Below are 17,437 nucleotides of genomic sequence, written 5' to 3'. Positions count from 1 at the left end.
CGTGGATTCATTGCTCGCCACCCCATCAGATGCTTGACAACTTCTCCCAAAGCTCCTAATCTTTCATTTTCCTTGGAAGCAGCTACTCCCAGAAAGCAGCTAACCAGCACGGAGAGGGGTTCTCCTGTGTCTTTGGAAAATGGTGTTGTGGGATGGCAGAACTGCCCAGTTTGTCCTTTGGGGCAGCAGCTAACACATCCTTCACCCCAGCACTGGAGCTGGCCACAGGATCACGGAGTCGCTGAGGTTGGGAAAGCCCTCTAAGACCATCGAGTCCAACCATCAACCCAGCACCACTAAACCATATCCTCAAGTGCCACATCCCCGTGTTTTTTGAACATTCCCAGGGATGGCGATTCCACCACCACCCTGGGCAGCCTGTTCCAATGCCTGACCACGCTTTCAGTGAAGAAACTTTTCCTAATATCCAATCTAAACCTTCTCTGATGCAACTTGAGGCCATTTTCTCAACCATACAAACAAAGTGATGGGGATAACGTATTCCTGCTCTGCTGCTACCCCTAAACCAAATGGTCCTGACCTAAGGCCTCTCCCAAAGCCTTTCTTCATACTCTGCAAGCAAAGCTCTGACAGAGAGGGGCTGGGCAGAGCTAACAGTGTTCCTTTAGTCTTCACCCATCTGGTCCCAGCATCATTTAAAGTTGCAATTAAAATTTATATCACTAGGCTAAGGTCACTGGGAAAACTTCTGCCAAGAACTACATACATTTGACACCCTGCAGAGAAAAGAAACTGCCTCTGCTTTATCCTGATAGTTTGCTTTTCCCAACACCCTGAGGATTTGTCTTCATGCTCTTCTCAAGCCACTCTGATGACTATCTGATCCTATAAAATTGTATATGCCAGGGAATCCTCCTCTCTCTGCAGGACACGGGGTCCAGCAGGTTTCAGAGCCCTGGAGCAGGGCCAGGGTGATTCACTCTCTGCCCCACAGGCTCTGGCCCCTGGGCCTGCCCAGCAGTGCCAGGAAAGTCCTGTAGCACAGCAGGTTTGAATGACACAAGTTTTTCTAAGAATCACCAAAACGATCTGGGATTATTTATTAAAAAATACCAGCCAGGAAAGGCAGGCCTGGCACCTGCACTTTGTGCTGGGTGAGGTGCAGGCTGCTGGGGCTACCAGGGCAGGATTCCCAGGTGGGAAGAGTGAGGTCTTCCACAGGGCATCCACCTTCTTCAGCAATACCAGACCAACCCTAAATCTGCAACTTTCATCTTCAAAACCTTAAGTGAATATAAAATTTGAAGGCTGATTTTCACCCTTCTCCTGAGACCTATCCCAGCAGTGTTAAACATTCCCTTTGAAAAAGTAATTGATGCCGTAGAGTTCATACTAGTAAAAAATAAACTTGGGAGACTCCCAAATTTTTGTCTCACAGACAGACTGCCCTTCCTAAACAGGAGGACGATACCAGATGACCACTCCACCATGGAGAGGATGTAGGTTTATAAGACTGCACAGATGCCAAATCTTGTGAATTTTAGAGACCTGCTGAGCTCTGGACACGATGCCAGTGGCTGCACCTCAAGGTGCTGTCCCAGTGCTACTCAGCTTCCTTCCTTACAGGGCACTGAATGCAGCTCAGCAGCCAAAGGGAGATGCCTGAAGGACAACTGGGCAGTGTGACACTAGATTTTCCTTACCCCACCTTCCCCTGGACACAGCAGAAGTCAGCCAAGCATGGAGCTCTGTGTGGCAAACCCAGCGCCTGGCAGCCAGTCCCCCTCCTGTTTGGGACTCTCAGGAGTGGGCCAGGGCTAATTGTTACAGGGTCTCTGTGATCCACACAACCACAGACACTGTGGTCCTGCAGTGCAGCAGAGCTTGAGAGCATATGGGACAAAAAGCCCCTGGAAAAATCTCAGGATAAAGCACAGTCGATGTCGTCATTACCCCGTCACAGCTTCTTAGCTGCTCTGGGGGCAAAAATTGAAACAAAGGTATTAAATGTGCTAAACCACATCTTTCCATCTCTTTGCATCCAATCTAAACCAACCCAACACTTGGAGCCCTCGTATCCAATTTCCCCTCCACACCCCTCTTCCCTTTGGTGTGGTTGGGCTTTCCCCTCCCACCAGGCCAGCCCTGGAACACTCAGGCAGCTCCCTCCACCCAGTGAGGGTCCTGCCCAAAAGCCGTCCTGTGGCGTGAGCTCACCGTGACCTTTCAGCAGAGCACAGCCCTGTGTCCCTCCCCTGTTTGGAGAAGCTGGTGGGGCCTCATCTGCAGCCCGGGTGCTTCACTCTTAACCAATTAATCTCTCTTCCCACGAGGCAAAGGCTGGGCTCCCTGCTGGCTTCAGGCAAGTGGTTCACCCTGATGGATGGGTGGCAGGGCAGGAGAGGGTTAAGAATATCATGGAGCAGTGGGGGCATAGGAGAGCTTAATCTGGAAGCAGTTTAAGTAACCTAAGGAGTATCTGATACAGACCAAAGACACACAAGTACAGATGCATTTAATAGAAGTCTCTCTCTGCTCAAGATCTACAGCTGAGACTCCTGCAGCAAAATGTGCTGTTTGGAACATCCTGTGCTCCAACCACCATGGCTATGGGAGGAATCGGAGCCAGTATTATGTGCTGGTGCTCTGAAGGACTGAATGTTCACTTCAGACACACGTTTGGGGGATTGTATATTTATGCACAGATTTTGGGATGCAGCACATCCCACTGCGAACTTGGACAGCAGCTTGCTCTTCCATCTAAGAATTCCTCTCTTAAGAAATCCCAGTGTTGTGTAAATAAGGGCACAGCCCGAGCTGTTCCAGCAGCAGCTGAGCCAGGTTAAGACATTTTCACCTCCAGCCTGCCCACAGCTGTGTATCCACTGCCCCCCATTAGGGGTTACCACCCTTTTCCATGAGCCTCATAACCACATCTGCGGACACTCCCAAATCTGGCTCTGTCAGAGTGATCCAGCTTAGCTTAAGTATTTTTTAGTAGGTTTATTGTGTGGGCTTTTTTTTTTTTGCCTTTTTTTTTTTTTTTTGAGCTAGCTCGTCTTGAGATTGATATTTTCTTGACTCAGTTCAGCTGCAACTGGAACAGCATCTCTGACCACACTCCAATAAAATGCTTGTAAAATTGCATCTGTCAGTTTCTTCAGTCAAAGCCTGTAAGAGTATTCTAAAGATAATACATTTAATACTAATCCCCTAAATATTCTTTTGTCTGCTATTTCAGTGTTTCCTAGGTATTACTGGAGATTTAAATACCTCACGCTGGACTGATCACTTTTGCATGCAGCAGTCGTTATTCTCCAGCACCTTATTTAAGGAGATCGAAGATTATCAACATTCTGAAGAAACCATCACAAAAAAAGCAAACCCAAAATCTCCAGTGCCTCCCTCTTCCAGAGAATTTATGCTTTTCCTTAGGTGCAAGTATCCAGTAAGTCACAGGGGAACGTGATCAGAGACTGTTGATGCATTTACACTCTTTCTATTATTACTCTATTTCATTTTCAGTTCTTGGCATATGGGACTGAGGAGAGCTGTGCAGCCAGGGCCTCTCCTGGCTGTGCCAGGAGGCAGGAAAGGTAGTTTGGGGAGACACAAATATTTGCTTCGCTGACCTCTGTGTTTGGCTCCTAAGTAGGTTTGATTTGTATTCTGGGCCGTGCTTGTGCTCTCAGGGAACACACATAACTCAGGCCAATTGTATGAGATGGGAGTACAAAGAGGAGCCCAGCTCAGGCTCTGACATTTAACAAGCCAAGAGGTTTGAAAATGGAGCCAAGTCCATTGGCTGGCTTGGCTGTACGAACCAAAACACAAGCCTCGCCACTGGAATTGATTATAGACACATGAAAAGAAAATACATAAAATGATACATAAGGTTCTTGTAACCTCCAGGAGCTGATGCCAGAATACTCTTGTTGGCTTGGTCCTGCCCTGGCTCGACACCACAAGTGAGTGCAGAGCTCAGCCGAGGCCATGCTCAAGTTTTCATCAGATTAACTCTTCAGCCCGGGTCAAAGCAGCCCTTCTCGACTGCTCCCAGATCTGAGCCTTCCTCCAGCCCCCGGGGAAAGGAGCTGAGTGTGTGAGTGCAGGATTTACAGCCCTTCAGCTGGTGCAAAAGGTGCTACAGCTGCCCACAGGAGGAAAGGAAATTGAATTAAAGGAGATTAGGAATCTATACAACAGAGTAGCCAGAAGGCTCTTTATGCTGAATGTAAAATACTCCGTGAGCCAGCCCTATATAAAGTGTATTCTTCCTCTGCTGCAGATCCCAGTTATCCCTCAACACAAACTGGGGGGCTTTGACTGGCATTTCTTAGCTTAATTACAGCTCATAATTTAGTTAGCAAGCTTAACCTGTAGACCACTCCGCTGATTTAAACAACAAAACCCAGCAGGCACTAAAATGGTATGTTTCTTGGAAGAGTGTGAGTTATTAACATTATTCTTTCAAATGCAAAGATTTGTGCCTTTCTGTAGAGTCTCACCATTCTCCAGAAAGACAGTTTTTTCTCAGTTTGAAGTATTTGATATGATAGCTTGAGATGATTAATGTGACACTTTCAGGAAGGGCTCGAAAGCAGACATTATAATTTTACTGCAATACCAGTGAGACTCAACATTTCCCTGGAAATGGGCAGAACGAAGATGATGTTAAGCATTTTCCAGTAACCCTTGTGCAAGGTGTTGGGATCTTTCTGAACTGACCACTGAAGGGATTGTCTGAAAAATTATTTAAGCCTTTATCCAAATACCTGGAAATCTGAGTTACCACAAATAATTTGCTTGTGGACAAGCACCTTTCCCTTCTGAAACACCAAACCCAAGGGCTTGAAGCAAATAAAATATTCCTGGAAAAGGGCAATGAGATGATCTTTAAGGTCCCTTCCAAGCAAATCATGCTGTGATTCTATGAATACTGGAGTCCAATATTCAGGAATACCATATCTTCTAAGGAATGAGTAATTTACTATTACTGCAGTTACTCCTACAGCAATTTCCCTTCAGATTTCAGAAACTCCTGTGTTCTGCTAACAGAAGGCAGGAGTTCAATAGTGCACTCAAACTCTCCCAATTTAACTTGAGGTTTAGTCTTTTCTAATTCAAAGACATTTCATTTGAAAGTGTTTTTGCTTTATAATAAACAGATAATAAACAGATTCTTGGTTTCCTACAATAAAAAGAGAAAAAGACTGTAAACCTCAAACTTTTAAAAGGGCACGTGGGACTATTCTCTAATTTTACTCTTTGGCTGTGGAATCTATACTCATTAAGAGTGAAAAGTTGAGCTCTGATTACTATTTGTGCTTTAAAAGCTTGCATTTCTACCCCAAGTGAAAGGCAAAATGGGCTGATGTGCTTTCACTTTTTGGTTTTAGACTTTTTATTTTCGCTTCCTGTTGCAATATGGCACCAAAATGCAAAGTTTGGATTTCTTAGAGTGCACAGAAACAAACAACTAATGTAACACACTTTAAAAAAATCTTTCTAAGAGAAAATATATGTATTTAAAGATCTAATATATTGAAAACATTTTACAGACTGAATTTTAGCTACTAAGTGATAGAAAGGGTCATGAAATGGCCCAACTCTTTCCTTGCTATGAATCATCCTGATGTGCTGATGATCCAAATATGTAATTCTTCCCTGTTTTGCTGTATTTTTCTAAAGAAGCGTAATAGATAAATACTAAAAATAATATAATTGAGTTGCAGACATAAATGGAGATTGGATTCCTGACAGCTAGCAGGAGATAGACAATAATCTAACCTGATGGGAGAGGGCAAGGAACAAGAAAATGTTTCCATCTCCTCATTTTACTATTGGAAATGGAAATATGACATCGCATCAAGGTCATATTTTGGAAGATGCTGAGCTTCTGTACATTCCGTTGTTGTACTATAATAACAAGCTTTCTGAAAGCCTGGAAAATGGGATTTTATTTGAGGCTAGGGAAGGGGTGGCAGAGCCAGGACCCACATCCCAGGCTGATCCTGCTGTGGATGTGCAGCATCTCCCTGATGCAGCTGTGGCCCTGCCCAGGCCAGGCACACCCTGCTCCCCACGGGCTTTGCCAAATCCTAAATGTCGAGCTGGCTGCTCTCAGCAGAGCCCAACCAAGCCTTGTGCAAATCAACAGCACATGGAGGGGTTTTCCCCACGTTCCCCGTGGCTTTCCTTCAGTTTGGCTGGAGAGTTCAGAACATCCTGCACTTTAAAGGGTGTTTGGGAACCCTGCTTTCTCCTACAGCTTGGGAAAAACCCCTTAATTATTATTTCATTAAAACTGTTATTTCAAAGCTTGTTTTCATTCCTAAAGCAGAGCCATAATGACCCAGCCAACATTCTCAATGCAAACACACTTAAAACAAAATGGTTTTTAGAACAAACCATTAATTTCAAGACTTCCTGGTAATATATATTGCTGTTAAAGCAAATATTTTTCCATAGGTTTTGAGTCTGTGTTATCAGGGTTGCAATAAATTCTGCTATTCCCACATAAAGTCATTAAAAATAGAAAGGAATTATGTGTCAACTAGATTATTTCCGTTGGATCAAATGAATTAATCTCATCCTTATTTTCCAACCTTAATTCTAAACATTTCTTGAAGGAACTGAAAAATATGTAAATAGGAACAATCACTTGAAATAAAAATATGCAGGGCACGTTCTAAAAATATTGACATTAAGTGATTGACATTATCAGAGGATCTCTTTGCCTCGAGAGCTCTCGATAAAATTAAATTGTTTCTGACAAGTTCCTGAAGAAATGTTTCATTCAAATGAAACCATATTTTCAAAGAAAAACATTTTGGAGACAAATTTTGTTTCCCCCCTTTAGTGCAGAGTCCCTCACAACTCAGGAATAGAGGGGAACTGTTTGCCCTGATGGGACTTTCAGTCTGAATTTGCCTATTTTTAGTGCCCTGTGTCAGAACTCAGTGGCAACCTGGGGATTTTGCTTGCTTTTTTTGTTTGTTTTTTCTCACTATGAGTAATTTGTGCTGTAGACTGATGTTGCTGCTGTTTGTAAACAGTGGGTTATGAGCTGTTCCTAAAAGCTAGAACGGGTTTTACCAGAAGGGAGCTCGGCCTTTCCTTTAGTTTTTCTTTCTCCTGTTCCCTGTGTGTCCAGCTACACACTCAATTCCACGTTATTCTTGTAAATGCAAGAGCAGAATAAATGTGGGAACCACAACACTTTCAGCTGCCCCACCTCATTCTCACCCCAGAGGTTTCTAAACTGCTCCTCACAGCCAACTTCTGCAGATATGCACGAGCAGCAAACCACGGCTGCCTCCGAGGCATGTCTTGTCTCCAGACTCATTTGCAGCATTTTTCTTGGGACAAGTCCCATGGGATGGATTTGGAGGCTGTTATTTATTTTTGCAACATGGCTGTACTGAAATGGGGAAAATTTAAAATAGGGCATGAGCAATAGAAACAGAAATGAAAAGACCAATGAGTTTCACACACGAACACTTTTTGGGTTGGGGTGTCCAACCCTCTCAGCCTGAGGGTCAGGGGTAGTTTTGGGAGCCGTTGTGGGTCCTGTGGATTAGGTTGTCCATGTGAATATAACATCTGGCTGAATGTAGCTGGATTTCAATTTACAGACTTTTTAAGCTCTACTTTAAATATTCCCCCTCTTCTCCAAGACAAAATGTTGGTAAAATGATGGGAGAGACCTTGTAATACTTCCAGAAGATCAGCTGTGTTGCGTGTTGAGGCTCTCTCGTGCTGTTTCAGCAGTTCAGACTAGAAACTGGAAGCAAAAAGGCATCTTGCTGGAAGAACCCAGAATCAAGAAGTGTGGAGCCAGGTTGCAAAACCAGGAAAACAATCAGAGGGAAGTAGGTGACTGAAAAGGAGGAAGAAAATGTTTCTAAATGATGCCTGTATTTGTCTAGCTGGGCAGCAGAGTTACCAACTGACCAATGCAATAAAGGGAAATCTGCATTTTAATCCTGTTTCTTATGGCAATGTATGGAAACATTTCCTGCTGGAGTCATTGCTCACTTCTTCTTTCCCCAAAGGTATCCATAAGAATGCTGTGGATTTCAGCTGGTGAATTTTTCGCAAATAAAGGAGAGAGCTGAAGACATGCAACATTATTTTATAACAGTTTCTCAATAACAAGGTTTTTGATCTTCCTAACATTATCCAGAAATAAAACAGATATTTTCTGCTCAGCTGAACCCAGCTGGCTGTGTGGAAAACATTTCAAAATCTGCCACAAATCTTTGGGTTTTTTTTTCTGATGTCTGTTAATTTAGTTAAAACAAATCAATTAAATGTCCTAATTACAACTGAAATATATAATTACATTGTGCACTCAGTTCAGTGCATGCTAATGAAGCAATCACCACCTTCTTATTAGTCACTCTGGAAAACTAAACCCAAGTGGGAGCTGAGAAATGTTTCTCTGTCTCTTCATATGAGGCACTTGGTCCATTCTTTGCTTGTTTCTAAATCTGAAACATGGGCAAAACAGGCAGAAAAAGATACAGAATCACTATATTCTTTTTCTTTCCTTATAGCAAAAATTCAAGAGGAATTATCACTCCCTAATGTGGAACAGCTCAGAAATTAGAGCCTATTTTTAACACATATGTTAATATCATGTCAAAAAGTTTCAGCAAATGAGTATAAATTTTAAAAGACAGTACACAGCTCTTTAAAAATTACTTTTCCATAATGCCTAACTCTGAATAAGCTTCTGAACAGGTAGGGCTAGATGTTAAAATGTTGGGAACACAATCTGCTGCTGAGTATTGACATCTGTTGGAGGTGGGAGTGCTCAAACTGCTGATCCCTGTCAATGCTGTTTCCTTTCAAGAACAAGCAGCTCTGAACTCTTTATACCTTGGGTACATCCTCTGTTTTCCTTCATCCCAAATCTAATTCAGATAAGAAGTATTTTGGTGAATGTGCTTTGCCTGCCTAAACAGAAATATTAGAGCAGCTACTTAAATGGTAATTGATAAATGCAGAAAATTACGACCATTCAAACTGCAAATCAGTTAGCAAAATTCAATGAAGGTTTAAACATTTCATTGCATTAATGATATAAATGCATAAATTTACAGAGTGCAACATCCAGCCACTTGGCAGCCTTCCACTGTATTTACTTAAAGGTGATAATGCATTTAAAAAGCACTTGAAGCAGAATATGTATTAAGCACTACTAAACTTGCAGAGATTTATTAGCACAAGCTTTTAGACTGTCTCTGCCCTGAAGCAAACTCATTTTTATTTCTGAAAATTAAAAAAATAGAGCAATACATCATTTTAAGAAACATCAGCGAGGCTGGTATGGGAGTTATCTTAAAATCCAGTATTTCTTCATGACAAGTGCAGGTCTGTAGCCTTTAGCTCATATGGGACTGACTGATAAGGCTGCCCCAGAAATGTTGATAATATCCACAGGATGTTCATTTACACATTAGTGAAAGAATGGAAGTTTGGAAAATTCTCTAGGATCTCCAGAGATTAATGATCTGGCACTTCCAGCACCTTAGAGTGCTCTGATTTTTCAGGCAGCACTGAAATCCTGTCCTGTCCAGAAGAAAATCAGGCACTGCCAATTCTTTGGAGAACTTCAGGTGATGAACACTATTAATTCTCACAGCAGATGTGAGCAAAGAGAGCAGGAAAATATTTGCAGGTATTTAAAGGTATTTGCGAAAGTGTTCTATGAGCATTTTTAGGGTAGAGTGGATGCAAAAGGAAATATCCTAAATATTAAATACAGATCTCAGGATAAACCAGCTTGATATGTGCCTGCACCACTCTCTTCAGTGAGCAGAGATCCACAGAGCTTGTAAAGTAAGTGGGAAGCAGGGCTTGGGACTTCTCTTTGAGTTGGAATAAGACAACGTGATTGAGGTGGTTGGTCAAACAAATCTGGGCATTGTGTGTGTTGTGTGTCATGGATGGATCCCATCGCTTCATTTCAGCAAACACTATTTGTGGCTGAAGAATCAAATCAGAGTAACTCACCCACTATGAAGAGTTCACCTGCTCCATTCCCACGTGTCAAGGCTCCCAAATGCACCTGGACCTTAAACACAAAGGGCAGCACCTTCACTTCCATGTGGAGGACATGGAGGACATGGATGAAGGGTGGCATTTCTTGTCACCCAGCAGTAGCACATATCCCAAAAACTGTGTCAGGGCTCTTCTCTGAAGTCCACCACACCATCCTAATTAGTGTTTTTAGGAAGAAACAACATAAATTAGTGAAGATTTGCAGCAGGAACCTTCCCACTTCCCACCAAGGTCAGAGGTGCTGGAGGCATCTTGAAGCCAGCACCACTCCTGCAGACTGCCATGGTAAAATTCTGACTGTCTCATGCCTGGTATCATCAAGAACATGGACTGCATGTGTAAATACAGCCTGTCTGATCTGCTCCACAGAGACACATCCTGCCCTTGGGTTTTTGAGTCTATACTGACAGGGCAGGCACCCTCCTCCTGGCTGGGGCATGTTCTGAATGGCTGAGTTGCAATGAGCAGATGACAGAAATTTCTTTCAAGTTTAATGCTTTTCTGGCCAAAATCCTCTCTAGAATTTAACTCAGCAAGATCTTTAAATACAACTGAGAGCAGAATTTGGCTCAGGGAATGTTTCCCCATTTTATTCCCTACAGCTTTTCATTACCACCTTCTAAATGTGTAACGAAACCAGGAGTGTTTTTACGGTGCTCTGTATGAGAGAGCTGCTAATAAGTAGCTCCATTAAAAATAGTAAACATAAATCATTTATTCATTTTATGCATTTCTAAGTCCACTTGAGAATATTTTTGGCTGAGCCAAGGCACAAGTAAGGGTGTTAATTGTTATCTTACTAGAGCAATCAGTTAATAAGGCAGTTAGGAAAGATGTTTGTTAGGAGGTTCTGGGGTGCCTGGAGGCTACTGAAGTCATTGTCTGGGAGAGAACACGACCGCTGGAGCTCGCAGGAGTCTGGTGGCACCAACCCAAAGCCCTCGAGGCCTCTGTCTGCAAATTAGCTGAGAGGAGAGAGCAGACACCAGGTCTGAGCAGGGAGCTGTAAACAAGAGGTAGGAACTCCTGGCGCAGGCTCTCGGAGCAGAGCAGTGTCGGGGGCCCCGCGAGGAGGCCAGAAGGGCTCAGTCAATGGGGTGGGGATGGGGAGGGAATTGGGTTCAGTTTCCTTCTCCCCCCAAACAGCAGCAACCTTTTCTGGGCTCTGCTGTCTCCTCAGGCCAAGGAACAGGGCTCTGCACCACTTATAAAGCTGAGCACCGCGGAGCAGCTCTGCTCTCCCTGCTGGCCTGTTCATCCCATGTGAGGACCCCAAATTTGCACTTTCAGTCTCCTCCAGGAGAGAAGAGCTCCTTTATTTACTGTCCTGGCCCACCAGAACTGGATGGACATCCAGCCCAATGTGGTACTGACCAAACCCATCAACTGAGCATGGCCAGATGGCCTTTGCTCCCACTGTACTTCCAGAGAGGTTGATCCCACTAACCCCACTCTGGTATGTGGGGCATCAATCCAGAGCCAAGGACAGAGTGAGTTTTCAGATTAAATGCTAAAGGTTCAAGGAGAGCAGCACATTGGGGCATCCTGCTCTTCTTCTGTCTGATCTCTCCCTGTTCACTGCTCAGTAACTTCTGTTCTCCAGTCACCGCTGCGGCAGCAGGTGCCAGGAGCCAAACATCTCCGTTAGTGACTTGCAGGAGGGAGGTTATCCCGGCCTCCCGAAACCGAAGGAAAACCACAGCTGTCTGCCCTCAGCCTAGGGTGTGTCAAGGAACCTGTCCACAAGGGAAATGTTTCTGGTTATGAATTATATGCTACAACATCCCAGTGACTCTTTTAGGGATGCACTCCGAGGTGCTCCAGGGGAAGCCTGTTCTAGGAGCTAAATTCTGTCTGTGGGATGGAGGAAATATTAGAGGAATTGCCGGAGAAGGGAGGGGAAGAAGCCACTTTCTGATGTACTTCAAAGCCAAATAATCTGGCTCCTTCTGTCTGACATCTATGGGGGATGATCTTATGCAACTTCAAAACATTTAAACTGATTTGCAGCACAGAAATAATTCTAAAATGCTGCTCCTTTCACTTGTCCTCCCTAATCCAGTTAGCCCTCAAGATATGGCTGTAGGAGAGAGATCCCATTTCACTTGCACATGGGAGACCCTCTTTACTTGAGACAAAACAACAAGTCCAAGAACATATCCCAGATCTGTCCTACAGTTTGGGATAGTACCTAGGCAGAGGTCTGTTCCTTGTCAGTGAGGGAAATACTGTCATTCCCATTTTGCAGATGGGAAATTGAGAAAGAACGGGTTGAATAGCTAATCCAAGGACACAGGAAAATCCATAATCACACTGAAAAGTGACCCAAGATCTCCTGACTTCATCCAGTGGGATTGCTGTTGGGCAGATTCTTTTTTCTCTCAGGAGATTCAGTAAAGCTTCCAACAAATCTAGCATGAACAGCCCAGAGCTGACACTGTCCCTGGGAGCTCCCCCTCCAATGGGAGAATGTAGATGGAAAATATATATTAGATACATTTAATTCATTATTTAATAATCTATTCGGTTTTTCTGCTGGAATGGCTGGCTCAGGAGTACAACCTTGGCCAACCACTGCCCTGACAGAGCTCCAGCATCTCTCTGCCAGAGAAACCCCTCCTTCCCACAGACAGGGAGATATTTCAGAACCATCATTCTGTAGAGCTCAATTGACACTTCAGAAGACGACTTTGCTTTTAAAGAGATTAAGTTGATTCCTTCCCATAAATTCAGTAGCTACCCCAACTATGCCTCATTGAGAAAACTTATTCTGACAAGAGTCATGAATTATAACCAGGATAAAATGTTTCATTAAAATACAGATAAGGGAACTTAGGAAGCAAGGGCTTTGTACGGGTAAAACCAATTTTGCTGCAAAAGCAAATCCGCAACCATTTTTCAGGTCAGTAAGTTGAAGTCTGGGTGTTATAAATCCATCATCGATGTTTTCTTACAGCTATAGTAGCTGACACATCTGAATCCCTGGGAGCTAAAAGCATGCCAGGAGAAATGAGCACCATCAAAACACATCAGAAGGAGACGTACAGCAATGGCTGTAATGTACCTGACTGCTGACGGGACAATATTGGCTTCCCTTCCCCGAGAGTGCCCCTGAGTAACAGTTCATCATCAACCACTGCCTGTCCATGAAGGAATTGATTTAAAGGTATCAATTAAAAATTAGCCCCAGTATCACTAGAGGGATGGGTTTACGCATAATTAATGCAAAAAGCTTAATAGCATTCTTTTTGAGGTTCATTTGAGTACCCCTGATGATGGTGCATGTGCAGCATTCCCACTTCCAGGGGAGTGTAAATGACTGCTTCCTGCACTGATCCACTGAAGTAGTTGTAAAATCTTGATTATGTCCATGTCAGATGGGGTTTGGTTCAGAACAGAACTGCCTAGAAAACTATTTCTCCCTCCCCCACAAAACATTACCAATTCATTAAAAAAATATGTTAATAATTAAGCAAACAATTGTGGATAAAATCATCTCCAAGATTTTGTTTTTCTGGTGAAAAATGCGTGTGAAAAAAAAGCTTCTTCCTCACAGTGTTCAAAGGTCATGTTTATGTCTAGATTCAAGTAAACAACAAATTTGTCAGTAACATTTTGATCAAGAGCATTAGTTGCCCTAGGTGATAATTCAAGTTAATTTACAAGCAAAATGGGGTCATAACTTTAATCTGTGAAGGAAGAAAGTCCTAGGGATTACCGCTGTGCCATCATTCAGTGTCGGGCACTTCTGCAAAAATCCATGTCAGAGACAAGAGTTTCCAATGTGTCTTGTCAGCTGAAATACCCTAAAAAGGAGGTACCAAGGTTTGAAACTGGGTTTGTCTCACACCCCCACAGTGCTGAGCGATTTTGTCCCTTTCTGCTCTGTCCCAGTACGCTGCCATCCACAGTGTGTGACTCAGGACGGGGAAGGGGAGAGCTTGGGGTCAGCTGTGGGGCACAGCAATGATCCATCAGGATAACTCCCTGCCCAAGCCAAAGAAACTCCCAAGACAAAGCACAGCAAAACTGGGGGTGAGGAGAATCACTCTGGAATGTGGTATTTCAGGTATCTCTTACCTCTGTCCTGAAGAACCCCCTCTCCTCATTTTTTCCAGAATTTTATGAGCTGGCATGTAAATAATGAAGTCAGAAGAAGTTGTCTCAGTGACTTCTGTAAAAAAGACTCAAATTCAGTATTCTTCTTTTTTTTTTATCTAATCTGGACAAAACTGTAGGAACTTGGTGCTTTGAAATCTAAATTTTGCAAATGCTTTTGGAAGCCTTTATATTTTAGAAGGCTATGTATAATATATTCTATTACGAGGACATTCCGCCACTCTCAATGCATTCATATTTTAGGTATGCAACACTACCACAGTTTCAAAAATAAACATCTGAGGAAAACTCTGGGGTTTTAAAAATAAGACATTTGTGGCTTAATGTTGTTTGAAGAAATCTGGAATGGTATTAATCATTTCAATTACTCATTGATTTTAATACAAATGTACTGAGAGATGAATACGCATCTCCTGGTCATGTTAACCTGCCTTCACCAAAAAATAGTATTTCATGTAATACAACAAAATGCTACAAAAATGAATCATTACCTTCTAAATCTAAGCTAAGACCTTTAAAAATTGAAATTATGGGTGATTTTTAAAAGTAATTTTTCCATATTTTTGCAATAATTTTGTCTCTACTTTTAATGCTTGATTTATCTACGCATTCAGAAATCTTTTTCTACAACCGTTCAAAATAATACTGAAAAGTCAGTGCCTGGTTACTGAGTACTTCATGACCTGGGAGCTCAAAGGTCTGTGCAATGTCAGGGACTCTCACAGCATGAAGTAGGAGGGTGAATTTGCAGTACTTTTGCTCAGTACCCTGGAACTAAATTCCTCTCAGAGACAGAGGATGAGGTGTGGGGCTGAGTTCCTCACTTCCACCTGGATCAGGAGCACCAGGAGGGATACAAAGGCATCCCCATGCTTTCAATATCCCCCTTGGTTGCTGCATCAGTTTGAAGAGCTGTTTTTAGGAGGAATAGGAAGCACCAATCTGCTTTGCAGCCACAGCTCCTAATTCTCATGTTCCACCCAATGCCATTATTTGGAGATCGACTTGTGCAATTCTCTATTACTGGTTTGGTTTTCCTTTTATTGCAAGAATGGAGCTGACAGCTAAACACGTGTACCTACATTATGAAATCTTGCTTAACAAGGAAGAGCTAATTAAGCTGTTACACTGTTGGCCCATGCTCTGAACGCTGCCAGCAACGCCCCACGACTTCACTGCCCTGGGAGGGACAGGGATGTGATGCAGCACTCGGGGGCTCGGGAATGGGAACATGCCAACAGAGACAAGTACCTTTCCAGCCATGCATTGCAAGAGTCTTCTTGGCATGGCCAGAAGAGAGGAGCCACCACCTCCTCTCTTCCCAAAATCAGTGTGCACACGATAGGGAGCACAGGAACTTCTCCCACAGCTTTTTAAACAAAGCAACCCTGAGGGTACAGTGACAGAAATTCTGTGTGAAACTGCTTAAAGCCAGCTGCTCACAGGGAAACCTTCCTTTGGAATTCTAGGCCTCAAAGTTTATGGCTTGATAGCCCAAGTCAATCTCCTCCATACCCTGGCTGGGATGATCACTGTCAGCAGCACTGAGCAGTGCCTTTTGCACGTTGCCAGCACTTCCCAGGAAAGTGTCTCAGCTGAAGGACTCAGAACGCACCACATTATTCCAAGAGGATTACATTATTCCTGATGTAGTAGGAATAAAAAACATTCTGTATTGTAAAACAAACACAGTGTAGCCTTTTTGCACAACAAAAGCCTCCAGCCACAACACCAGCAAGAATTAAAACCACACTTCCAAGATGTCCAGCTACAGTATGTATTTTACCATTATTCTGCAGACATATGTTCTGTGTGACTTGGTTCATTTATTTCCTTTTTGTTTTCAAAAGCTAACACATGGCCCTGAACAAAAATTACACTTAATTTTTTATTTGTTCAACTCAGTTAAAATCACAGCACTTGCTTTGTAGAGTTTTACATAACAATGTGTTGCTTTGTATGCCTTTTATGTAATTTAATTTCATTAAACTAGCCTGAAATAATTTAGACAGTCTACAGAGAGTTTGTGTATTCAGTGTTAGGGACTTGCATTTTACGCATTTATTCATGTCAGACTTAAAATTCGATTTGAGTGTGGGAGTTAGCAGCTTCCCTGTCCCTACATAGAGATAAATCCACAACAGGTGACAGGATTAATTCTTCCATTCTATCCGGGACTACAATGGAGGGCTGCTAAACTCTGGTGCTCTTCTATTCAAATGGAGGACCACTGGAAAAAAACAAAAAAGATGATTCAGGAAAACCATTTTACAAGTTTAAAGAGCTGGGAACTGTCTTGTGGAAGGCTGGGATTGCCTAATAATGATGGTTGCCCAATGGACAGACTGGATGAAGGAGATAGTTGACAAATGAGATGATGACAGTCCCTCGCTGAGCTGTCTGGAAAACGAACAAAATGTCAGCAGGAATAAGACAGACTGTATAAATCAGGGAGAAGCCGTGAACTGAAGGAAACCTGGACATCTCAAAGCTGCTGACCAAGACACACAATACACTGTGGAGCAGCCAGGAAATCGATGCAGGTTTCCTCAGTTATTGTTTTGTCCGGGTCTGTTGTTAATAGCTTAGACAGACCTAAAGGATCCCTTTGGAAGAGCTGCCCTCCTGCTGAACAAGGCTGGACTTCTGGGAGTGTGGCTGAACAGGGGGAAATGAAGGGATTAACAGGCTCTGAGGGTGAGATCCTGGTTTTGTGGAAGGGGAGCAGTCTGGCTGAACCAGCAGTTCCTGGCTCCTGAAAACCAGGGAAAATATCAGTGTGACCACATAGTGAGGGGAGTCTGAGAGGGAGATGACCCTGAGCAATGGGGCCAAACACATACGGTCACGTTGGGGTTGAACTAAGGGAGCTTTCCTGGCTCTGCTGTAGCAGGGAATCAGAAATGAGACAGGAGTGACTCACAAAGGATGAAAACATTCAGCACAGACACCCAAGGTGTCAGGAGGAGAACCCCACCGTGGGTCTGACTGCAGCAGGACGTGCCCACACGGCATTAAGCAGTCGGTGCCAGATCACTTTTGAGAACAGCAGCTGATTCTTTCTGAAATTGCTTCCCCAGCACTGACTGTTTCTCCCGAGGAAGCCCATGGAAATCAAACGAGCCGTCAGACTTGTAACACTCGAGTCTGCACTTCTTGTCCTTCGTTTGCTTTCCTTCCTCTTTTTGTGCCTCTTCTGCTTTCGTCGGGACGGCGTGAGGAGCAGCGGGGCTCTGACATCAGAGCTGGGGGCGGCTGCGACACAGCGAAGGCCGACGAGCAGAGG

The 17,437-nt window shown here is 43.5% G+C and overlaps 1 protein-coding gene across 6 annotated transcripts in view; it reads right to left on the bottom strand.

Moving 5' to 3' along the window:
* Positions 1–17,437, bottom strand: part of FGGY (FGGY carbohydrate kinase domain containing) — a 282,932-nt gene that overhangs the window by 167,174 nt on the left and 98,321 nt on the right. Inside the window, exons 5-6 of one of the 6 annotated variants that reach the window (XM_042030825.1) lie at positions 14,113–14,206; positions 9,985–10,045 (exon numbers count right to left, since the gene is read on the bottom strand). The exons of 3 other annotated variants lie outside the window; for them this stretch is intronic. The gene's annotated coding sequence lies outside the window, so the exon portion shown is untranslated. Of the gene's footprint in view, positions 1–9,984; positions 10,192–14,112; positions 14,207–17,437 lie in introns of those variants that run through there. 2 more of the 6 variants (XM_042030823.1, XM_042030824.1) reach the window with 2 other exon arrangements.

This window comes from Corvus kubaryi, unplaced genomic scaffold (genome assembly GCF_017639235.1).
Source record: "Corvus kubaryi isolate FWS band 111438036 unplaced genomic scaffold, C.kubaryi_AGA036_p1.0 37334, whole genome shotgun sequence".
In the NCBI taxonomy this organism is placed as follows: Eukaryota; Metazoa; Chordata; class Aves; order Passeriformes; family Corvidae; genus Corvus; species Corvus kubaryi.
This window is presented reverse-complemented; position numbering and strand designations above follow the sequence as displayed.